Source organism: Canis aureus, chromosome 8 (genome assembly GCF_053574225.1).
Source record: "Canis aureus isolate CA01 chromosome 8, VMU_Caureus_v.1.0, whole genome shotgun sequence".
NCBI lineage: Eukaryota > Metazoa > Chordata > Mammalia > Carnivora > Canidae > Canis > Canis aureus.
Genome location: NC_135618.1, coordinates 23828272 through 23854196, shown reverse-complemented (window position 1 = coordinate 23854196; position 25925 = coordinate 23828272). Strand labels below are relative to the sequence as shown.

At 40.7% G+C, this 25925-nt stretch overlaps 1 long non-coding RNA gene across 1 annotated transcript; it reads right to left on the bottom strand.

Annotated features, from left to right (window-relative positions):
• Positions 1 to 3353: 3353 nt before the first annotated feature.
• On the bottom strand, positions 3354 to 9097 carry LOC144318512 (uncharacterized). The gene is made up of 2 exons (XR_013384479.1): positions 8961 to 9097; positions 3354 to 7182 (listed from the first exon to the last, which is right to left on the bottom strand). It is a non-coding gene; the product is annotated as an uncharacterized LOC144318512 (long non-coding RNA).
• Between the last annotated feature and the right edge of the window lie 16828 nt (positions 9098 to 25925).

Sequence of the window (25925 nt, the reverse complement as noted above, 5' to 3'; positions counted from 1 at the left end):
ATTTAGATTCATTTCCCAAACCGAATTTTTTTTTCTCTATGAACACGTATTAACAGATATGGCAAATGCGATGGATTGGCCACCCAAGACAACTCAGAGCCCACTTTGTGTTTCTGCAGTGCAGAGGTTGCAATATTACATACTTTATAGTTCAGCCTGCCTTGTGTCTAACCTTAGCCTTGTACCATAGTTCTGGCCAGTAAGATGTAGAACTCCTAGAGGCAGGTGCCCTTCCAGAATAAACAAGCATTCTTTCCTGGCTGCCTTTGCCCTCCCCTCTTCCTCTTGGCCAGACCTTGTGCTTCCAGGGCCAGTGAATGAGGGCAAAGCCTAATATGTTGGGGAGAGTAGAGCGCAAAGATGGCAAAAGTCTGGGTCCCCGACTACATCATGAAAACACTGCTCTAAGCCAGAGTTGCCTACTCCTGGACTTCTTACCAGATCAAACACATAAACACTTTCTGTTTATGGCAGTATACTTCTCAGACTTTAATATGGGTACAAATCATCTAGAGATTTGTTACAATGCAAATTCTGATTTGGTAGATTTGGGTTGGGGCCCCTACCCACCTACCCGGTGATGCAGATGCTCGTCCATTAATCACACATGGAGTAGTAAGGTAATAGGGTTTTCTGTTCTTTGCAGCAGAACACCATCATAACTGTTAGATCCTCTGGAATTCCTCTTCTAGGGAGAATACTTAGGGAAATTCTGAAGATTCTCATCATCAAGCTCCCTGTTTCCATGAGCCATTTAGAAGGTAGCTCCACCTAGCATACCATTCAAAGGATTTGGACTTCCTTCCTGCATCATTTCTCACACAATATATTTCTTATTAGGGCCCACGAGGCAATGCAAATCCACAGTGAACCACTTGTGCAGGGGTGATATTTTCGGTTTTCCACAGATGTCCTTGGATATAGATAATAATGAAGAGCTGATTCTTTGAACACCATAGAATTATAGGTTCCTCAAAGATTAACCCAATCCTTTAGTTGTAGGTAAGGAATCGAATGGCAAGAGGGGTCAACCGATTCCCCCAGGTCACCCAGGAAATGGGGTGGGGAGGGCAGAGCTGATTGGAAGTGCACCTGCACGTGTGCATGAATGTGTCCAACATTATCTCCCACTTTGCACAGAAAAAACTTTCAGAAGAAAATGTGGGCTCTCTGTAGAAGCATGCCCCTTATATCACATACACATGGCATACCGAAGAAAAATATCAAGTTCACATTTCCAAACTCTTCCTGCTGCCTGTGTATTAAGTGACAGCGAAGCTAGCCGTTTCCCTTCTCGTCATGATTAACCCAGAGCGTTAGCAAATCCCCAATCTATTTAGAGATACAGATCCGTGATGGAGGCTTTCCTCATTCTTTCTCTAAAATGTAGTTCCACTTGACCTAATTGGGGCTTGGGGAGATTCCAAATCTCACTTTTTTTTTTTTTTTTCATTTTTCCAAGTTAAACCATGGCTTTGACAATGGGGCGTGTGAAGTATTTCCGACCGTCTTTATTAATTAAAGGAAAAGTTTTCATCTTAGAGTCTTGAGAGTTTTAAGAACAGATGAAAAGTAGACGAAATTCAGGAAGGGCTAAAATAGCTGAGATGTTCTATTTTTTCTCTTTAATAATTGATGCTAAAGAAGGAATATGGGCTTTAGATTTTAAATGCTATCATCGAAGGGAAGAAGGTAGCTTCTAAGTGGTTTGACATGCAGAGGAAGGGTTCAGGGGCCAGTCGGCAAAAACTTTGTCCAGCTCCTGTGTTTGATCCCACGCCCATGCCTATGCTGTGCCTGTAGGCTTTTAACACAAGGCACCGCTCCTTGCTTCTGTGGAGCTCCCTACTCACTGGGTTTGTTAGGATCCTTTAATTAGTCACCGGTCAATTTCAATTTAAATTTGTACAATAATCCTGTTTCAAAGTTCAGGTGACTAAGGTCAAATTTAAAAGGTGATTTCCTCAAGCCCATAAAGCCAGGCCATTGCATTCCCTAAAAATAACTATCAGAACCTCTAAACCTTTGTCCTTGTCAATGACGAACACAATTTCTGTTTCAATGACTCTTTAATGTGATACTAGAATAAGCACTTACCTACCCAGGTAGAAGTTGCATAGGCTGGAAAATCCACAGATCTGGATTCTAAACTCAGCTCAGACCCTCACTGGAGCTCAAGGAAGCCCTTTATACTCGGGTAATTAATTTTATTATCTGTAACCTAGGGATTTGTGGCATATGATTATCTTACATGGTATTATGGGTTGAATTGTAACCTCCAAAAAGGCACGTTGAAGTCCTAATGCCCCTGTGCCTATGAACATGGCCTACTTTGGAAATAGGATCTTTGCAGATGTAATCAAATTAAGATGAGGTCATCAGGGTGGGCCCTAATCTAATATGACTGGAGTCTTCATAAGAAGAAGAAAATGCTGTGCAAAGATGGAGAGATCCAGGGAGAACCACATGCCCACCACAGCAGGTTAGCGCCACAAGCCAAGGAATGCTGAGGGGTATACCCACCTCCAAAAGCTAGGAAGAGGCTAGGAAGACTTCTATTGAGAATCTCAGAGCAACATGGCCTTGTTGACATCTTGATTTTGAAATTCTGGTTTCTAGAATAGTACGTTTCTGTTGTTTTAAGCCACCAAGTTCGTGGTAGTTACAGCAGCCCTAAGACACTAATACACATGGTAAAGGTACTTGGCAAATGTGATTAAGGGTCATGAGGTGGGAAGCTTATCTTAAAATTACCAGGGTAGACCCAACTTAATCACAAGGGTCCCAAGGGTCCTTGTAAGAGGGAGATTTTATGAGAGAGAGGACAGAGTCATGAAAAGAAGGAGACATATGATGAGGGAAGCAGAGGGCCAGAGTCATTAAAAAGAGATTTGTACAAGATCTGAAGATAATAAGCTACCAGCTTTAAAGATGGAGGAAGGGGCTATAAGACAAGGAAGCAGCAGGCCCCTTGCAACTGGAAAAGTCAAAGAAATAGGTTCCTGTCTAGAGCCCATGAAGGTTTCATGGTCTGGTTTGAAACTCATTTTGGAAACTCACCTCTAGAATCGTAGGATAATGGTAAGTGTTTGTTGTATTAAGCCATTAGGTTTATGGTAATTTGTTAGAGCAGCAATAAGAAATTAAGAGAAGAGAAAGTTTTCCCTGGTAACCCCTAGGCTTGTTGTACTAAAGACAAAGCCAAAAAAAAATGTTTAAAAACCAAACATTTATTTTAAGATTGTTATGATTCTAATTAACTTTAAAGATATGCTATGTACTCAATACCACTTTTCAGTGAATGGTTAAATAAAGGAATCAAAATAGTTTCAATTATACAAAGACAGACCAGATTGTGTTTAACAGTAATGCTTTAAGGGCAAAGACCTTTAATAACATGTCTCCAGTACATCGCACAGTGGCTTGCCTAAAACAAGCCTTGTCTAAACATTCTTTTACTTAATTAATCAACAACAAAGAAGATCCTAGGAACACTGCATAACCACTGGGATGGAAAGAAGGCAAGAAAAGGGTGCCGAGTAAGTTCTTCCTTACAGTATGCCAATATCCCTACGATGCTCACCCACTGAGATGATCAGAGTTTACAGAATGTGGCAAGTTTCCTTTGGGGTAACTTTACTTCTTTGGATCACTCCTGATACCTAATTAACAGCCAGACACTTCCTTATAAATAGCCATGTTTTTGGCACATTAGGGCATTTCCCCTCTCAGGACTGGAGACAGATGTTCAAAGGATGATCCTAGCTGACAAAGCAACATCTGGCATTTAGCATCTTGCTGTGACTGATTGTCTGATATATCACCCCAAAGTGAGGAGCAGCAGAGTCCTAGAATGTGAAATGGATCATGCAGTGCCAGTGCTTCACTGAATGTGGAGACTTTGTGTGTTAAAGCAGAGGGGAGAAAGAAAAAAAAAGTTGTAGCAAAAGATGATCAATTTCATAACTCCAGAAACCAAACCTAAATAAACATCGGAGAGATTACATGGGAGCCATTTGAGCGACACAGAAAATGCAGAAGGCTTGCATAAAAATATGCTATTATCTGGGGTTGTTATTCCTAAAGCCAGACAGTAGTCTGGCTATTTGGCTACGATCAAAACCATATGTTTTGCGATTCAAGAGGCAAAAGGTCTGTATCCCAGTAGAGTTACTCACATGTGATGTTAAAAAGAGATGTAATCTTGGGTAAAGTACTTCATCTGTAAGTGTCCAAATATGCAAAAGTGGGTTCATGGCTATCTTATAAGGGGTTCATGAGAATTTTTTGAAATTATTTATGAAGTGCTAGCATAGCATCTAGCATAGTTATGTTCTTAAATGATGAACATTTATTGATCAGTTGCCATGTGGTGGGTTACCTACATTCCTGAAGGTAACAGGGTGGTGGCTCCAAGCACAGGCTTCCTGGGTTTATATCCCAGCTCTACCATTGACGTCATACATAATCTTGGGAAAGTTACTTAACTTCTATGTGGTTCAGCATCCCCATCTCTAAAAGGAGATAGTATTCTATCAACTTCACAATTTGTGGTCAGAAATAAATAAGTAGAGGGGCACCTGGGTGGTTCAGTCAGTTGAGTATCTGACTCTTTGTTTCGGCTCAGGTCCTGAGCTCATGGGCCAGGGGACTGAGCCTCACATTGGGCTCCACGTTCAGTGGTGCGTCTGAGGATTCTCTTCCTCTACCCTTTCTCTTGTGCATGTTTGCATGAGCACTCATTCTCTCTCTAAAATAAATAAATAAATCTTTTTAAAAAAGAAATAAATAAGCAGATATGTTCAATGAACTCAGAAGCAGTGCCTGGCACATGATAAGCATCCATAAATATTAACTAATGTTATTATCGTCCCTTTAAGTTTTGCAACCCTTTGATGTAAATGCTGTTATTGGACCCATTTGGTCAACAAAGAAGCTGAGTCAAAGCAATCTAAGTGAACTGTGGATCCAGGATTCAAGCATAGGTAGTCTTACAATTGCTACAAAATTGGATTAAATTAAATGATTCTGGAAGCCAGAACTCACCAAATCTTTTTTGACCTTTCATCCACTCTTTCCAAAATGACTGGCTTTATGACTTTGGCAAATTTCTTAAACACTCCGTACCACATTTCTATAATGGGGAAAAAATTGATGCCTCATCAGGTGATGAGGATTTAATAAGATAATGCAAAAAATTCTGTATCATAGAGCTTGGCAGATAGAAAGCCCTCAAAATACGCTAGCTCCCACAGTATCAGTCGTAAAAGTGCTGAAGACTAGCAGTCATTTAGTGCTGTGCCGCCTTTAGAAAAAAAAATGCAACTAAGTATTAATTCTCAGTGCTTATACAGGACATTTTCCTCATCCCGTGACATTGTCCTAGGACTTTTTTGTCGTAGCAGTCTGACTAGGGCCCTGGAAAAACACCTGGCCGTGGGAAACAGTCTTTGTGTCTTGCAATGACGGACAATACCTGGGCTTTTTCTAAAGCTTACTCTGGACTGGGTTTGATGATAAGCAAAGCGCCGGCTGGCCAATGCAGCAATAACTGCAGCTGCTGGCAACCAAGTGACTTTACTGGCCCTGGAGTATTTGCTAATGTAGACCTGGCGGGAGGATCTAAACAGTCGTGGGTGACATCATGGCACTGGGATACTGGTTGGAAAAGGAAAATCGTTCAAGGTTAAGCACAGGGTGAGAACTATCAGTGATAAAGCAGTACCACTTCCATGGGGGCAAATTGTATTCTCTGAATCATTAGTATAACTCTTGTACTTTTCACACAGTGTCTAAAATGATGGTGGGATAATTGATTTTGCATTAGCGATTCGAGCATAGTATGTAAGAAATATTACAAGCCTGCTCCCTAGTTGCTTGCCAAAGCAACCTTAAGAAACTGATAAGAAAACCTATTCTTTTTTTTTTTTTTTAAGCACAATGAAGGCCCTCTATAGCCCAGATGCTGCGAAACAGGACCCTCCTCTTCTCACAGGTGGGAGGTGCCTCTATCAACTCTGAGCTGTTGGCCATGTCCCGTCAAGGATTTACTGGATTTGTTAGGTTTGGGGGTGGAATACCGAAAACCTGGCAGGTGAGGGTGTATCTAAGTAAACACAACCTTAGCTAAAATAGAGTTCTGTTGTATCTGTGTGACAGTTCCCCAGGCAAGTGTCCAGAGAGACCCTTGCAAATTGTGAGAAATGGACACTCTGAGAGGTCCCTTTCCACTCTCAGAGTCACTTTAGAATTTGGGAGGCATAATGGTTGGAAGCTCACTACTCTCCAGCTTGTCACATTTGCCCCTAAGGGCCCAAATTTCCAAGCCACCAGTATTCCCTGCAAGATGGGGGCTCTTGACGTGTCCTACGTGAATGCTGTGGTAGAAACGACTTGCTTGGGGTCCAGGCTTCCTTAGAGCATCTTCCTTCATGGAGTCCAAAGCCTTCATGACCCAAAGAAGCCCCCCCACCAACCCCTGGCCTGATCTCTGCCTTTGCCATTTCTCAGAGATAGTTTCTTCTGCATTTTTCACCATAGGGGTAGGGGTGGGAGGGTAGAGCCATCACAGGAATTGATAAGTTGAAATTTTTCCTAAAGCAAACCTCTGAAAATGTCTCATGTTGGGAGACTTGCCACCTCTGGGAGCAACCTATTCCATCACTGACTCCTATGACTGTGTTTAAAGTTGAGTCCCTGTCTTTTACCCATTGGTCTCCATTGAACCCTCAGCAGCACACTGACAATGTCCAGCATCAGAATATTCATCCAGAGTCCTACATAGTAATGACTGCTGACGGGACCACATTCGTGGGGTCCTGAGGCTGCACTTGGAGCTTAGTTAATCATTGACATCTGACAGGAAACATGGCAGCACCAGGAGGGGTTGTCAAAGCTTGATGAATCCATCTTCTAAATGAGAACCCTTAAAAAATTTGGAGCCCTTTGAATTTTCATTTTTTCAGGCCAAACACCACCAGCTCCTTCAGGAATATACTTGGTAACCCAAGTTTTAAGTTCTCTCACAACATTGTTTTCTTTCTTCTTAGCAATCGTCACCCTTCCCATCTCTCTCTTAAAATACAGGGCCCGGAACTGATTACAGAAATATGAAGATGATTATGTGGGAAGCGCTGGACAGTGAATCTTCATCTCCAAAGATGATTCAGCAAAAGGAAATGGCTGTAGGAAGACAGCAGATGTTTTATTTGGGTAAAATGAAGGAGTTGACTACACTAATGCCAACAAATTTTTTCAACTTAAAGTGGCATCTCTTCCAGGCAGACTGTGCTAACCCCTTTAGTCAGGGTTGGGTGTTCCTTCCACACTCCCACCACACCCTGTGGATGTCCCTATCAAAGCACTTTCCACCTGCTTTAAATGTCTACTGAGCTGCCTTCTCTTCAACTTGATTGCTGATGCCCTAAAAACACTGGGTTATGGGACTGTAGTTTGCCTTTGTAACAATGCCTGGCACCAAGGAGGGGTGCAAAAATATGTATTGATGGAAATGAATAAATCGAGTGATAAAACACTGGAATGAAAATCTGTGGAAAACCAGGGAAGGCCTCCTAGGCATTCATGGAAGGCATGAAAGCTGGTAAGTATGTGTCCCTTGGCATTCTCCTTCCACTCATTTACTCATCATTTATGACGTTGAAGACAGCTCTGCCCCAGGCATCCATACAGAGGGTGGAGTCACATCTCTGATACCAGTAATGAGACCAAATAGGAAGGATACACAAAATCTCTACTGACTTCCAGTCATCTGATAAAGACCTTCAGTAGCTAACACCCTTATAGACTAGAATTTCTACAGTGGCCAAGGGATTTACAATGATGTGACTAGAATAGAAACTGAAGAGGCAAGTATGGAGGAGGTCTTCAGAGAATGGCTCTCAGGTTATAGGAACATGGTCTAAGAGGATAATGTAAGGGGTGGGGCTGGGCTTGCTTCTGAGTACCCTCGGCTTCCCTTCTGTGCTGTCTGTAGACAGGCAGATAGAGCCACTGGGCATGACTACATCCCAGAAGCACTTTGAAAGACATAGGGACTGAGGAGTGCAGTGATAAAGGAAACCAGAAATCTAGAGACAAGGAAAAGTTAACCCATGAAGGAACCATCTCAACTAATCTGCTACTAGGCTCTGTTTTCAGAGGTGACATCATTGACAGTGCTTAAAAGCAGAATAAGGCCAGATTTGCCAAGGGACATGTGTGGGCTTCTAAGCCTTCGAATCCCTCCTCAGCCACACCCAAAAATAAACTTCAGGAGAAAATTTTACTTGGCATAATTGGATATCTTTGTCCTGCTTACCTAAACTATCACAAGTGATTGTGTTAAAATAACAAAAAGTGAGTGTTGTTTTACGAGCAAAAAATATATATATATATAGTTTAGAAATTCCAATTTGGTAAATATCTTTTTTCCCCCAGTCTCCTAAATTCCTTTTTGTAAAAAGCAAATTAAACCTATTTGAGGTAGGGCTTGAATGCTATTCAGTTCTGTTGGGGGCCTTTACTCTTGGCTGCAGCTACAAAAGAAGATTCACGGTAAAGGGACCTGTGGGGGTGGCTTCCATTTACCCCCATGTTTTCATAAATGGAAGCAGCCAGGCAAAGAGCACAGCTGTCATCATTTCCCACACAGGCACCGAGAGCTTGGGAGCTCCTTGAGCAAGGGCCAATATGACAGGCAGGTTTCCTCGCATAGCAAATCTAAAATTTTATTAGCAACAATTTGGACTGTTCAGGCAGGCTCAACGTGTTGTGTATATGTATAAAAATAGATCTGTTCGCTCTTCCTGCATTTGCCCTGGCTCTTTCGCATTTCTGAAACCAACCTGTAATAGGCTCCCACTGTTCCCTAATATTTGCAATGGTCAGTGATCAAAAGAAGATTGGAGCTGACCAGATGTAAAATGAAAGATTCACCAGATAGACCAGAATGAAAGACTCACCTGGAGCGGAAATCTGAAAGGTTTGTTTATTTAGTCTTTCTCCCGCGTGCATCTTTGTGTTGCAGAAGATTCCAACTGGAGTGGAAATGCCAGGTTGCTGGGAGAAGGTTGTCCTTGTAATGTGTCTTGGCCAATTGGAAATTGGCAGCACTTGGGCTCTCTTGAGAACATTTTCTTGCCAAGCTTCTAGGACATTTCCCAAGACCAAGTGGATTGGCCAATTGAACAACATTTCACTAAGCACACAAACTTTTCATAGTGTAATCCAGACTTTTCAGAACTCTTAGTTGTTAGCAAAGTAGACAAAAATAATAGAGCTTTTCTCCTCCCTACTTAGGTTCTTCCAAATAGCACCATCATAGTCTCCCAAAGAGTGAGAAATAACAAATTTGCTCTAAAGGCTAATTAAGAGATATCCCCACATTTAGAGGAAAAACAAAAATGCAGATGAAACCACTTTGAACAGGTTAGCCAAAAATTCAATTGTGGTTCTTATAAGAACTTAACCTTTTGTTCAGGATCAGTTATAACATCATTAACTTTATCCAAAGAAATATATTTATCCTGGGTACAGAATAGAAAAGGTCAGGTACGAGATTCCAAAATTTTAAAAGAGAAAGATATATCTCTAAATTACTAAGTGAATTCAACCTTTTGAAAAAACATTTTATATTCATTAAGAACCTTTTCACTGTGGGGGGAAAATTACAAAATCCACCAACAGTGAGAATTATGTGTTTGTTTCACTGAAACTCCTCTAAAATGATGGTGTCGATTCATGTGTAATTGTGAAACACCCTCAAAAAAATATCCTACAGCCTGTGTTGGGGGGGGGGTCGTTAAATAAATTAGATTAATTGTGATTTTACAAATGCAATGGTAAATTAAATAAGGTATCAAAAACAAATCCAATCGCAGCTGTTTAGAAGGATTTTTGGCTTAAAAACTTCACTTATCACCAAATAATATAATCAGGCAATTACCAAGTGATAACTGAGTGATGATGATGGCATCAAAGCAAAAGGGCAAGAGTCTTAAATCCCAGGAAAGTCCCTCATGGTCAGATCACAATAAACCAAAGACGATATATATATATATATTTTTTTCCTGATAGCTTTTCAGCAAATGGAGTTTTAGCCCATGATCAAAATCTGCATGAGGCACAGTGGGCATAGCACCCAGGACCTGTGGTACTTTTAAGGGTCTAGGACAATGTTTTCATTTATTTTAGAAGCACAGGGAAAAATAAACTTTTAGATCAAAGACAATGTTTTAATATATAATATTATCACATTCATCTAGATACCATGGCAGCCCTAAAATAAAATTTTTACTTTTAATTTTAATGGAGCAAAAGGTCCACTAAGGCAGAAGCAGCTAGATCCTATGAATTGATTATGTGGCCCTGCCTAGACCCTTCCCATAGGACCATAAAGTGAGTAGCTGCCACAAGGTGAGTGGCAGGAGCCAGCTGGGTGTCAGAGGGAAGAAGGGAAAAGCGGGGTGGGGGGTGGGGGTGTGGATTGGGGTGTGTTCATCGGACCAAGGGGCTGGTAAGGTTGAGGTTGTAGGCCACACAAAGAGCTCTGTTTCCCACAGGATAGCAAAGCTGAAGTTATATGAATAATCTCAGCAGCTCTCTGCTCTCTTCACCACTGTATCCCAAGTTCAGAAATGACACCTGACTCAGAATAGCTACTAAAATTTGAGAACATATAAATGATTCCAGGATGTGATTTGGAAACTATCAGCGGAAACAGGACAGAGATATGTCCCGACCATGCAGTTCTTTACCCCATTTCTGTAACTACTGGCACCAGCCCATACCAATTCCTCAGTGATATGCTTACTTCTTTGATGTCTATCTATATCCATCCTTTCTCTCGTTAAGAATAAATTCCCACTGAGAGAGCAAAGGTCTCAGTTTAAGGCTTGACTCCTTCACTAACCAGCACTCTAACTTTGAGAAAGTTCTCTACCCTCTCTAAACCTCAGTTGCCTCCTGAATAACATCGATATCTGTTTTTACATCAGGCGGTCATGAGATAATAACGTATGTCATGTCCTAGCCTGACAAGTGTTACATGGTCAGGTTCTAAAGATATGGCTTCCTTTTGTGTTAAATATATATTACCTAGCACATAACCACACTTAGTAATATTCTTTGCTAACGCTCCTGAAATCTCCTCCCAAATATTTGCAGTTAATTCATTTTCCACACAACTCTTAAAAAAAGGCATTGCTAAGTTTAAGAGTCAGGATGAATGGAAGCCAGACAGCTGCTTGGTAACACAACTTATAGTGAACCCCAAACATCCCTGGAGGGGTGATGAGATGGATAGAGCATGTGGTTGGCAGATGTTTTCATAAGCTATTTGGGACGTGATGTACGGAGACATAGGGAGGAGGTAAGAAGATCACATGGCCTCAGTAAGCTGCCTCCAGAGGTGGGTGGCTCCCCAGAGCCCATGTTTTATGGAGATGCAAGTCTAGGGCTGGAGCTGGGCAGCAGAGGACACCTGAAGGCTGCCACCAAGGCCACACCTCCCTTTTGATCCTTCCACCCTGAGTCCTCAGCCTGGCTTCCAAATAGATACCAAATGCACATTTTAAAAAAATTATTTGAAGGTGAGACAAATATTTGCTACCTGAGAGAGTCTCAGCCTAGACTCACATGGAGGGAACAATGCATTACAACCTCTGCTACGTGTTTCTCTCATCAGCTTTTCCCCTGGCCATGGGTCCCTCAGTTTCACACAGATACACATTTTCCTTTCTTCTGGTATCCCACCTAATCACCTCCTATTCCTCCTTTAATTTTGTCACCTTCAATAAATTCGTTCAAACACATTAATATGTTTGAGCATCTATTATTTAATAGTATATAATACCATGGGATATTTTGCTTGGCAGAAAAAGGGGATGCTGTGTATTTTTTTGTTGTTGTTAAATTTTACTTTATTCTTTCAATTTCACATTTTAAAAATTGAGACATAAATAACATACATCATTATATTAGTTTCAGGTACAACATAATGATTCAATTTATTCATATAGTGTGAAATAATCACCATAATAAGTCTAGTAAATATCCATTGGCATCAAATACAGATACTCTGTATATTTGAAACAAGGTTTTATCTCCCTGACAAGATATTTAAGGCTGTAGCCTAAAGCATGGAAGCCATCCTTCTACTCTAAGATCTGATATCAGCTGCCTAATTCATTCACTCATTCATTTATCAAAAAATAATAGTAACAATAACAATAATTTAACACTTACTACTTGCCAGGCAATGCCTTAGGCCATCCACATAGGGCAGTGAACAAGACAAGTCTTGTGGAGGAGGAGATGGATACATCTATAATGGCCAGAGTGGAGGTAAGAGCAAGGAAGAGAAGGGGAGCCAGGTGTAGGGATGAGAGCCACATGCAGCTACTTTACATAGTGTGGAAAGGGCAGGGATTAGAGGGACAGGAACTTCACTAATCACACTTTTCATTCTCTCTCACCAGTCTTTGCCTTTCTCCTCTGCTATTCTTCCAGGATTCAGATTTACTCAGTCTTTCATACCACCCCCCCACCCCACCCCAAGGTGGTTTCATCACTAGTTGTAAGAAGGACTGGCTGGGTAGCTTCCAGCTTTGGATAGCAGGGGCACAACAAGTCAAGGACTTAGGAGAAGAGGCCCTGTGGGCTCTGGCCATGGCCAGAGTTGTCTTGGAGACACTGGGGAGAATAAAAATATTTGACTCTTTCATAGGGTTTCTAGTGAACGTCACTGAGCTCCCAACCCCTTTGGAGCAAGAAGTAACAATTGAATGGAAAAAAACTCCTTAGAAGAGAGGCCAATAGTTATAGGCATTCATTTTTTAAAAAATATTTATTCACCTAAAAGTTAGTAATGTTGAAAATTTCAAATATTTTTAGCAGTATAGTCATTAAGCTTTTCTGTTGTATTTTGAAGAATCTCCCAACATATCAGTGTAAACAGCATCCAGACATTAAATATTCATCAGCTTAAGTGTAAAACTTTCATACCAATTTTTAGTATTAAATTCTATCTCTTTAATCTGAAACTTTGCTAGAAAAATTTCTAATATGGAGAGAGAAGGAAAAATTCCACCCAATGCCAAGAGCTTTGCAGATATAATATGGACCTGTTTCAACACACTGCAAATACAGGGGGTCTTATGTTTTCAAAAGGACATCATGAAGTTAAAATGCCACCTATTGGCTTCATAGGCTTTGTAACTTCTAGCCCCATTCTTGTTTAGACAAGGAGTATTTCTACCAATTATAATAAGCAAATGGATTAATGTGATTTGGGGGCCTTGTAAGTCACATCTTCATTAGTTTTAAATTTCTCCACTTTATGTATGCAATTGTGCTAAATTTATTCATTTCAGAAAGTATTCCACAATTATGCTGTGTCCATTTGAGCCCTTTAAATTAATTTAATTAAGTCCTATTTGCATTATTTCTGTTATAGATAGATGATTAAATTTTATCAATTTCTCTCCTAATGGCCAAATCATACATGTACCAATTAGACTTAAAATCATACCTTTCTCTTCCCTTGTTCTATCTTGAGCCTCTTCTTGGTCTTTTTCAGGTACTAATAACACCTACTTTTGAAAATACAGGAAATTTTCATTTCTATTCCAGTAATATTGTCACTTTGACAAGTTTATAAATAATCTTTTTTCCCTCATATATATTCCAGATATTTAAGCCATAACTTAACTGGGTTTATTTTCATATTCTAGGCATTTTCACAAAAATCCTCTTCATAATGTGTGCGGAGTTTTTAAAAATCTATTTATTTTAGAGACAGAGAGAGTGTGTGAGTGGGGAGAGGGGCAGAAGGTGAGAGAGAGAGAGAGAGAATCCTCAACCAGTCACCCCCACTGAGTGCAGAGCCGGACATGGGGCTCAATTTCACAACCCTGAGATCGTGACCTGAGCCAAAACCAAGAGTGGGACACTTAACCAACTGAGCTAGCCAAATGGTCCCCTCTTCTTAATCTTTCCAATGTAAAATTTGTACGTAGCAGACAACCTTAATGCTCCTTGGCCCAAGGCACTTCACTGGCAGTAAAGACCTCTGAGTTATTTTAACTTAATAACTAAGCAAGATGGTGTGAAAAATTAAATCAACATGCTATGTTATATTATATGATCCCTTCTCTGCATAGCAGACAATTCCAGAAAATACAGACATGACGCTTCAAGCGGTAGCCATTTCATTAGGATAAGTCACTTATTTTCCCAAGTCATTTAATTGTTTTGCCTTCTCCAGGTGTAAGTCTTTTTAATTCCTCCTCATTTCCTCCTCCTCCTTATTTTCTTCCATACATTGTTACACTTGACCTTCCTCTGTCATTTTTATTTCCCATCAGCAACTTCCATTGGGCTCCTGAGGTCTGTACTCTGTGCCTTACATTGGGCTGCCTCCCTATGTTTAGAATAATCTCCTACCCTCACTCGCTCCATCTTCATCTTCAACTAGATTCTGGAAGCCCACTTCTGCTAGGAGTTATGTCCTGCTGATTTTTCCTATCCAGTTGCATTTTCCAAGCCTCTCCCATGAATGCTGTCCTGGCCCAATCCCAGTGCCATCACTTTAGGAGAAAGACACTATGTGTTTCCACTTCTTCTAAAGTAATGTGTTTGATTCTAAAAGTAATATCTCCCTTCAATATAAAAATCCTGAACTCAGTGTCAGAGCCTTTCACCCAAACCATGGCCAGATCTGCCAAGTCAACTTCCATTGCTCCTTCAGGTATTTCTTTCCAGTTTTCTATAAGTTCTAGGGCCAAAAGCCTGCAGAAGGTGAAAAGCAAGGGTGGATATTTCTTATAAAAAAAAAGGATAAGAAACTCCATTGCATACATCATATGGGTCATTTTGTGCTAGCAGCAAAAGAGCTGACTCTTCTTAAGATATAAAAATGAAAAGATGGGTGATTTAATAAAAGTTCTGAAGCTTTGCTGGTCTTATCTCCCATCCCTTTTATTTTCTGAGATATTTTGAAGGGAGTTCATACAATAGTAATGATCCATCATCAGTTTGGTGCTCTAAAGCTCAAGCTATTCAAAAGTCTTCCATTGGCATTTCGTCTTTAAGAAGAGTAATTACTCCAATTATTCTCTAAATTTCTGATCACTATAGTAGGTGCACAAAACCAAAAGTGGTATTTGTCATATATTTGTGTGCATACATGTGTGTGTATATTCTATGTAATGAAATATATTTGTGTATATATACAAGGTATATATTTGTGTGTGTATATATTTGTATATATACCAAAGTAGAAAGATTGTACCCATTATAATTTTCATTCCATTTACACTCAGGAAGAAAAAAGTCTCTACATTTTCAGGGGTTGTCTATAGTATTTTGCTTTTATGGAAACATTAGAAAGAGGGAGCCAATTATGCAAGACTCCATTTAATTTTGATTGCCTTAAAATACAAACTGCTGAGGTTTTATAGGCTCACACTAAAGAAAGAAAAAGACTCACCACCTAATTCCAGATATCTTGTGACTTATGAACCTTCAGACATAAAATCATTGAGTCTCCAGGGCAAGAAAGAGCCTAAAGTGGAAACAAGAAAATCAAGCCAGTCAGTAATGAAGATCAAAACTAAAAACATTCGTTCCTAAATAATCCTCTTTTAAAGTTTTACGTTTGTCCTTTTTTATTTATTTGTTTTGAGTCTACTTACATCTGGTCAGAATCTTCTTGTTCATTTTTAGTGGTTTTTCTAGCCCAGCTAACTACGAAGATGCATTATTTACAGGGCGATGGTAGGACTTGATTTTTTAAAAAATTAAAATAGTTTTATGTTATTTATTAACTTAAACAAAGGTCACCCACTCAAATGCCTTCAGGAGACAAACTGACAGCCTATTGCATCACACAATGGCAAGGCACTGCTCCTTCATGCTGCATTCCACATTAGTTGTGGGCTGGGATTAATAACTATATGGAGCTGGAAAACGCAGTGGTGCTGCAATAGGTAAGGTCAGCGTGCAAACCGGCCCTGGACGAAACAGTATGAAGCAGAGGGTCCTGTCATCAACTGGAGGGCACAGAATCCTGCAAACAAAGCAAATGCATATCTATCTGTAAGCTGAATTTGCAGATCACCAGTTCATGATCTTATTTCAGAATTATTTTAAAGAAGTCTTCATCTATAGAAAACTGAATTGTATCTCCCGTTTTATTAGAATTATTATGTTTCAGTAGTATGTCTGCTTTGGGAGGATTTTTAAAATTCCTTTTTGATCACCTGATATGAGGAGAATTTTTAAATCAAAAGGCAGTACAGCAGTAAGGTCCATCCTATACTAAAAGCAGATGAGTCACTACTTAGATTTTCTATTATTATGGAAGCATAATCTCTTTGTTCCCACAGCAACACATAATAACAATGAAGGTATTATTTAGTATAAAACCTCCATTGCTTCTTTACATCTTCCTTCTGTCTGTACCTACCCAGTGATTGTTCAATGAAATGCAATCTTGCTCAGTCTTCCTCAGTCTCGGGGAAGGCATGGCCCTTACCTACAAAAAGATCAGAGTTCAGACAAGTAATATACAGGCACACAAAAGACACATAATAGGAGGAATATGGAATTGCTACACAAGCTGTTTTTAAAATGTGGTAATGGTTACAAATAAAAGGGAGACATTCGGTGATATAAGAAAGGCATTTAAAATGATCCTTGAAGAAGGACCAGGACAAAGGCATCTGCATGGCGCAGTCGAGTAAGCAGCTGCCTTCAGCTCAGGTCATGATCCCAGGGTCCTGGGATCGAGCCCCACACCGGGTTCCCTGCTCAGCAGAGAGCCTGCTTCACCCTCTCCCTCTGCCTCTTCCCTCCTGCTTGTGCTCTCACTCTCTCTCAAATAAATAAATAAAATGTTTTTTAAAAATTTTAAAAATTAAAAAGATGGACCAGGACAGTCATGTCAAGAAAGAGCTGATTGGCATCAGGCTACACATAGGAACCACGTTAATGAGGTGTGAAGGCTGGAACCACTATAAGTAGTTTGCATCATGTAACCAGATCACAGGGGACCTATGGACAAGTAGACGGGATGATGAGATTCTGAGAAAGATGGGTTGAGCTCTTTCCTCACTGGCTGCTCCATCTCATACTCCATAGCCTTTTTTCCTCCTCATCTCCTGCCCCCACCTTAAATAATGGAGCCCAGGGCTCATTCCTTGGACGTTTTCTACTTCCTACTCATACCTTTTATGAGCTTACCCACTCTCATGACTTTGAGTACTACCCTTATTCTGATGACTCTCTGGTTTGTATCTCCTTGGACTCCATACTTGCATATCCTATGGCCCATAGAGCATCTCTACCAAAAAGTCTAATGGGCATCACAATGTTATGAGCCCTAAATCTGCCTGGTGTTCTTTGCTAGGTCTACTCCTCCTTCAACCTTCCCCTTCTAGTTGATTTCCTTCCAGATGCTCAAGCAAAAAATCTTGGCGTCATCCTTCACCCCTTTTATCTCACATCCACAATTACTAGAAAATCCTGTTGACTCTCCTTTCAGAATTCAGCCAGAGTTTGGCCACCCCTTTGTATCAACTTCTCTGCTACACTCTAGACTGAGCCATGTCATCTCTCACCTGGGTTCCAACATCCTCCTAATAGACCTTTCAGCTTCTACCTTCCCGTCCTGTACACATAGGATTCTCAGGGCAGAAGCCATAATGATTCCGTTAAAATCCAAGGCAGATCATGTCTTTCTTCCATTCACAGTAGTGAAAAAGCTGTCCTCTTGCTCACAGGAGAGCCCCAAATTCTTCCAATGGAGGGACAAGTTTTCATTCCCTCAACTTCAATCAATGCTGCCTCTTTGCTGCTCTTGCAGCACCTCATGGCCTTTGTGTCATCATTCAATCTGCCCTGGAGGCTCTTCTTCTAGATATCCACAGCTCCCTTGCTTTCTCATACCCTTTGCTTACAGGTCACTTTTCCATCGAGGCCTACCCTGGCCACCCTGTCGAGAATGGCATCCTCTTTGATTTCTTTTTTTCTTTTTTGCAACTTATCATATGTATTTATATATTTATCATGTTTCTTTTCAGCCTCCCTCTTTGATGTAAGCTCCAAGAGGGCAGAGATGTTTGTGGGTTTTATTCACTCTGTATCTCTAGCATCCAAATCAGTGTCTCTTATGTAATATGAACTCAATAAATATTTGGTGACTGAATGTACAAGGAAGGACCTTATGTGGTTTTAGGCAGTGACAAAACACCGAAGATGTTTGAGGTCTGAAGAAAGAGAAATTAGCCACAAGCCTTTGCCAAAAACTTGCATTGTGTCTTTGGGGTAGAAATGGCATTTCAGGGGCAACTGTTCAAAAAGAAAATGTCAGAAAAAATGCCATGACTTCTTCCCTTACCCCATGATAATTGCATCTCTGTTTTCTCTGGCTTGATAATTTTATCAAGACAGCTTGGCATTATGGAAAAAGTAAGGACATTAGATTTAAAAAATATCAAAGTTAAATTTCTGATTATAATAGTGTTGATTTCATCTATAAAATGAAATTGTAATTAAAATTCTTTTTATGGGTTTTAAGGATTAATAATTATTATTAATGTATATAAAATATCAAAAAATTTAAATGTATATAAAATATCTAGTGGAGAGCAGTATTTATAAAATCTTAGTTCCTTTGATTTAATAATTAATTAGAGCAGAGCCAGCCTCTTAAACTTACCTGCCAATTTTTTTCATATTCACTAAAATTCTTCCTAATGTTATGAGTAGAAATTATCAACCAACATTTGACTAACATGCTCAGGAATAAAATGTGCCTGCTATACAATTCCTTCTGCTATGTTTCATTAATTTTTCTATGATCCACGCTTTCAAATTCTGCACCTATCTCTGACTATCCCATCAACTCCCAATTTTTTTCAGTCCCTGGTTTTATCAAGTACTTTGTTGAATTAAAAGTTCATTCAATTTTATTCTGTATTTTCTTCATAAATAAAACTTTGAAAATCAAATTTAAGGAGAAAAAGGGTTGGGATTACCACAGCCCACTCCAAATTGCCCATATAATATCTGTATTAGGCAAAGTAGACTAATCCAGTGGTCCTCAAACTCTTTGGTCCAGGAGCCTTTAACATTCTTCGTCAGTGTGGGTTATACCTGTCAATATATGCCATATTAGAAGTTAAAACGGAGACATTTTTAATACAAGAATACACAAAGGCACATTCCATTAGACATCAGAGCAATGACATCATCACACATAGCATGTGGAAAGCTCTGCGCTGCAATCATGAAAGAATGAGAGTGAAAAAGAAAAATGGTATCTTAATATTATTATGAAAATTATTTATACCTGCCAAACCCCTTGAAAGGGCCTTAGGGATACCTAGGGGGTTCCTGATCCACACTTTGCGAACCACGTTCTTAATCTTTGGTAACAAATGAACCCCAAATTCTCAACGACTTAACGCAATGAATATTTGTTTTTACTAACATAAAGCCCACTGTGGCCTGGACAGGTCTTGTGCATCTTTCAGCTATACAATCTGGAACATGTGGCTTCATCTCTACAAGGGAAGGGGCACCTAGCTGGCTCCTAACTGCTGTGATCCAGAAGCGCACATATCCTTTCTACTCATGATTCATGTGCCAGAAGTGTTTGGTGACTGGATGTATGAAAAAGAACCTTAAGTGGTTTCAGGCAATTAGAAACCTCTGAAGATATTTTTTTTTAAAGATTTTATTCATTCATGAGAGACACACACACAGAGAACCAGAGACACAGGCAGAGGGAGAGGCAGGCTCCATGCAGGGAGCCCGACGTGGGACTCGATCCCGAGTCTCCAGGATCACACCCTGGGCTGAAGGCGGCGCTAAACCGCTGAGCCACCTGGGCTGCCCTCCTGAAGGTATTTGAATTGAATCTGAAGCAAGGGTAATGAGCAACAAGTCTCTGCTGAAACCTTGCGTTGTATCTTTAAGGTAGAAATGACCCCAACCCACTGCAAGGGAGGCTGGCAAACTAGAAGTCCACTGTACTGATCTACTTTAAAACTTCTGTGTGAAACGCCTTTGTCCAAATACAGCATTTGGAATCAGAACTTCTAAGCTCCATTCAATCTGTTGAAGGGAACCTAGATTCAAGGCATTCAGCCAGATGGTGGCCAGAGAAGTGAAGGACACATGCAGCACAGGGACAAAGCTCACTGCGAAAATGAAGAAGGGAAAGGCAATCACAAAATCATTAAAATCAAAAAAATAAAAATAAAAAAATAAAATAAAAAATAAAAAAATCATTAAAATCAAGGACTTGTCTGATTTAGTGAGCACTTACTATGTCCAGGCCGGCGGTTGTATTTTTTGTTGCATTTAATCCTCACAAAAACCTCCTGTGTTACGCCATTATTTTTGCCAATTTTTCAGCTGGAAGAATTGAGACACAGAGAAATTTTAAAAATTTGTGCAGGGTCCGATGGCTAACACAGAGTGAAGCTAAGACTTGAGTCCAGAGCTGCTGGACTTGAGACTGCACTTTTAACCCCGCGGCCTCACAGTAGTATCTCCTTCAGGTATCTTTTCCTTGAGAAAATCCTTCATTGGGACGCCTGGGTGGCTCAGGGGTTGAGCGTCTGCCTTTGGCTCAGGGCGTGATCCTGGAGTCCTGGGATCGAGTCCCACGTGGAGCTTCCTGCGTGGGGCCTGCTTCTCCCTCTGCCTGGGTCTCTGCCTCTCTGTGTGTGTCTCTCATGAATAAATAGATAAAATCTTTTTTTAAAAAAGAAAATCTTTCATCATCATAAATGATGTTTCATCAGGTTAACTTTATCCCCCAAACTGGGTAAGGGACATGTGACCTAACCACTACAATCTAACAGCATCAATGTCATTTGGAAGAAAAATATCAGGATTGGCTGTGCCTTTGCTAAATCTCATTCACTATGTTTTCACTGCTTCTCCTCAGAGGTCAAACATGGAATGTAAAGCGCATGGAGTACTGGGTTCTAGACCCATCTCTGCGTGGGGCAAGTCATGCCACCTCTCCATCCACTGTTCTCTGCATTTTTAGAGATGAGGAAGCATAGGATGTGCAGAGACGCGAGAATCAGAGACACTTACGCTAGGTCTTAGCAATGCCTCTGTTTATGTGAGTTTGGCAAGACGTTTAAATTGCCAAGCTACCATTTCTTTATCTGTACAATGGAACCAATAACGAGATCATTTAAACACTAAAGTGAGATAATGCATGGGAAGAAGCCTTGAAGGTACATGCACCAGGCCCATGTCTCCCAGCTCATTTCACCTGTTCCCTTCCTATGTGCTTCAAATAGTGTGCCAACGTCTGATTCCACACAAAAGCTGTGAGATTCCATTCTAGTTTTTTACTCTAATGCATTGGCAACCCCTCATCAGGGCATCCACCTTGGTAAATATAAGAAAAACCCATTCATAGACAACCATGATATATAATATTAATGCTTTATTTTATAGAAAGATTTTTTTATACTTTTCAAACAAGTTGAAAATACACATCAAGTTTCTTTTTCTAAGAAGAAAATACACAAAATTTAGAATGTAGGGCTTCTTTCTGACTTGCTTAGACTGTCCACTTTTAAAAAATATTTGTGAAACAAGGGCAGAGTTCATATAATACAATATTTTACAAGACACAAAGTGTTAAGAATTGGTGCAAACTTTTTTTTATAAGAGTTTATTTCTTTGACAGAGAGAGAAAGCACAAGCAGGGGGAGTGATGGGCAGAGGGAGAAGGAGAAGCAGGCTCCCCGCTGAGCAGAGAGCCTGATGCTTCAGGGCTCCATCCCCAGGCACTGGGATCATGACCTGAGCAGAAGGCAGATACTTAACCAACTGAACCACCCAAGTGCCCCTGGTACACAAACTTTTCGTAAAGCTTTTTGTTAATATGTGTCAAGAGCCTGAAGTTACTCCAGGAAGTTCTATCCTGAGTAAAGAAAGTAATCATAAATATGGAAAAGGCTTTATATACAAAGATGTTCAACATGGGATTATTTAAAGTAGTTAAAATGGTATAATCTAAATTCTCCAAAATTGAGGACTAGATATGCAAATTAGAATAAATTCCAAGTATGGTATTTTATGATGTATATGAAGATTTATGATGATATGGTATATAATTTGGGAACACACGTAGCTGCCAATAACAGAAAAACCTGACCAACAGTAGCTTTAGCCAAAAGAGATTTGTTCTTCTTACATAACAAGAGGCCAGGGGGCCAGTGGTTGCTATTTTTAGCACAGCTGCTCAGTGAGAACATCAGAACTCTGGCTCTTTCGGGTGGCTCAGTGTGTCACTGACAAGCCTTGGCTTTTTATTCTTGTGCTCATCCCCTCATAGTAGGAAGATGACTTCTGTGGCTTCAGGTGACCACATCTGTTTTCAGGGCAGGGACAAGGGGAAAATGGTGGTATCAGAAATGTCTCCTCTTGTGCTTGTCTCTTTTGCCAGAAGTGAAACGTCTTTCCCAAAAGACCCCACTCGTGTCCCACGGTCCAGCGCTCTTTCTCACGGCCACCACTAGCTTTCAGGGAGATTGAGCAAGTGGTTATCGACCTTGCGTCTTCTCTAGCAGAAGCAGGAATGGCCAAAGGAAGGAGTCAATTAATAGTGTGCAAGGGAGAGACTGAAGCTGGGTGGGAGGGAGGTTGCAGCATGAGAAAGAGGTGGAAGCAGCCACATTGAACATGGCAGTGTGTTGGGGGAGGAGAACTTTCCAATCTTGTCCCAGCCTCAGGGTCGATGTTCGATTTCTCCCAAGGCTGGGGACTAGAGAGTAGGCTACACGCAAGCTGGACAGTGAAGCTGATGGAAAGCTGTTTCTGTGCCAAGAGGGTTCTTTATTTTTCAGCTAAATATCTCGCTGTATTGAATCTCCCTGATCTAAGGCATCCTGGAAGTGTGACGTGGTGTAACTCGGTGGTTAGGACCAGGCATTGGAATCTGGCAGGAGGAACAAATCTCATCTCAGCCGTGTGACCATGGGCAAGCTACGTACCTTCTCTGGTCTTCAGTTTCCTCATCTTTAAAGTGAAAAAATAGCAACAACATAATTATTAATGTTGTTATTATGAGTCATTACAGTAATAACTGCCTTACTCTTTTATTCTGGGAATAAACATGATCAGGAATGTAAAACACATACCCACGTATCATAACAAGCCAGCTCATCTTATTTGAGATACATATTAATTTCTCCGATGACAGAAAACAAGTAAGAGAGCAGACTTAGCAGAAGCATATTAGCCAAGAATGATAATAATAGCTAACACTGTTGAGACTATGTTGGGAAGTGTTTTACCTGTGTCACCTTGCTGAATTCCCACCACAAGTGGCATGGTGGTCCATTGTCAGGACAATGTAGGTCATGCTGTGGTAGAAATCACTCCCAGATCTCAGTGGCTTCGTAACTACAGAACTACAGGTTCTACAGGTTTAAATAAAATACAGATTTATTTCTTACTCACACGAGGTCACTTGATGGGTAGGAGCCACTGGCAGCAGCACTCCACGCTGCTTTGACTGTTTGGGAACATGCAACCATGGTCCCTGAGGCAGGCCACACTAACCATGTTTCTAGCTTCTGTAAACTTGGTATCTTAACACCTGCCCTACAGGCATATGCTGGACATGCCTTGTTCTGGGCAACCCAGTGATATGCGTGAGTCACATTGCTTTGGCCTCCTGTCTCTCTTGTCACCCTCTCCTTGGGAAGAGTCCTCCTTCCGAGGATGCATTCTCATTTAAAAACCAACTAAATAACACCACAACCACCTCTGCTGTCTGGGCTCTCACACCCAGGACCACTATCCACTTGCCCTAATCACTCCAAGGCTAGGAGCCAGACAACAAAGGACAGCTCCTATGCCCTAGGATCTGCTGAAATAATTCAGACCAGCCCACAGTAGGCCCGCCTTTGCTGCCTTGCTCATTCCTTCCTATAGGAACCACAAAAAAGGTTCTTGTCCATAATCCTTCCTCTCCCTCTGCCCTGTGATGCACCCTGGGGCTTCCTGTGTGATCCTGTATGACACGACATATGCCTCTTTCTCCTGGAAACTGGAAATAGTAAATTTCCTTTACTATAAGTGATCCTTTCCTTATCTGTTGGCCTTAGTCTATCTCAAATTTTCTGTTAATACACTATATTTTAAAACACAGGGGAAGAAAAAACATGACAAAACATACCTCAGCCCTTAAATGCTTCCATCCAGACAAGTTCACGTCCATCTGCACCACGATGAGGAGGTATAGTCCTTCCTTGTGCGCCCAGAAGGAAAGGGAACCGGAACGATTGTGAACAGTGCTTACGTCTACCACAGGTGCATTTGTAGTCAACTTCAGAGTAACAGACGATGAGATCTTACACAAAGAGGGGCGGGGATGGAAACAGGTGTACATGTGACACTCATGTATGTGGGCCAATGGGCAAGTTAGCTGGGCACTTATCATTTAGCCCTTTTGTTCATTTTTACTAAGAGTTTATCTTCGTACCGAAGAAGCCTACCAAATTCAGATTCTCTGTGACCCATTTAACACATTTTCATCATGCTGTCAAAAAAAAATTTGGTATCTTTCCCTTTTCAAACTCCGAGGAACCTAATAGTCTTCCACGAGGTTTCAAAAATAATTGCCAGCTGGCTTGCACTCCCTCCATTCTCTCCTTTTGTGCTCTGCAGCGATTTTCCTACCCTGGGCATTCTGAGATGCATTGCTTCTCCGTGCTCTTTCCTCATTGCCTATTATTACCGGAAGTATTCTTCTTGCTATTACTTTTGTCACCAAGCCTGCTCCTAAGACAGGCCAAGCCTTCTGTCCTTTTTCTGTAATTTCCTATTTGCTCTTTTTCCCTGTTAAGAAGCCAGTCCACATTTTCTTTTTGTCATCCTTTTTTTCTCTTTGCCAAATACCTTCAAAATGCTATTTTTCTCTGCTGTAACTGTTCCCCTTTGCTAACAGCGTCTATTCTCTGGGCCCACCTCCACCCACTTGTCTACACCTGTTTCGATTCCTTCTTTGCCATAGTCATTTCTCATACAGGACTTTTCCATGGACCACTTCCCATTCTGATGTCTTTTAAAACATCACCCCTGTCTCTACTTATGTTCCTGTTAGGAATTATTATAGCATTAAGTCATTAAAATCTGTATCACTTAGCTGTGTCATTTTACTGCCACCCTGTCAGAGACCTTTGGCTATAACAATATAATGGAAAATTACTCTCATGCATACAGTGAAAAAGAGAGGGGCAAAGTGACAGGAAGAGAAAACAGAAACTGAACATAAAAGTAAATTACAAAGGGCCTGCACAAAGCGAATGGAAGAATGAAACCATCAATCAATGAATTTTTTCAATGTAGATGGTCAATTCAAATCATTCTGGTAGGGAAAAAAACCAGGCAGGCTGGCAGGCAGACAGGCGGGCAAAAACTATCCAGCACCTCATCCCTCTTAATGTCATTTTCTTCCTAAATTATTTCTCAATTTATCCTTGGTTTATTCATTTGTTTAATACATATTTACTGTGTACTGACTGTGTTCTGGGTGTAAATGAGACATACTCTCCATCTGCACATACCCCAGAAACTGTGGGGTTTGGTCTGGGCTCTAGCTCTTGTGGATATATGTACAAAGAGGTTCAGAATTTTATTCAACTGAAACTTCCAAAAATGATTGTCACGAGATCTGCCAGATTGCAAAATTGCATTTCTCAGTGGGCTCCAGATGCTTTCATAACAAATAAGAATGTCTAGGTTGGGGGTCACAGGGAATAAGGCTTCTGGTCCCTCAGTCCCTCCCACAGCCCAGCCAAGACAGCCACGGTACAAGACCTCGCTGTGCTCCCTTCAGCAGTGGAAGGGGAATGGTTCAGCCCACTATATGGGAATTGTGG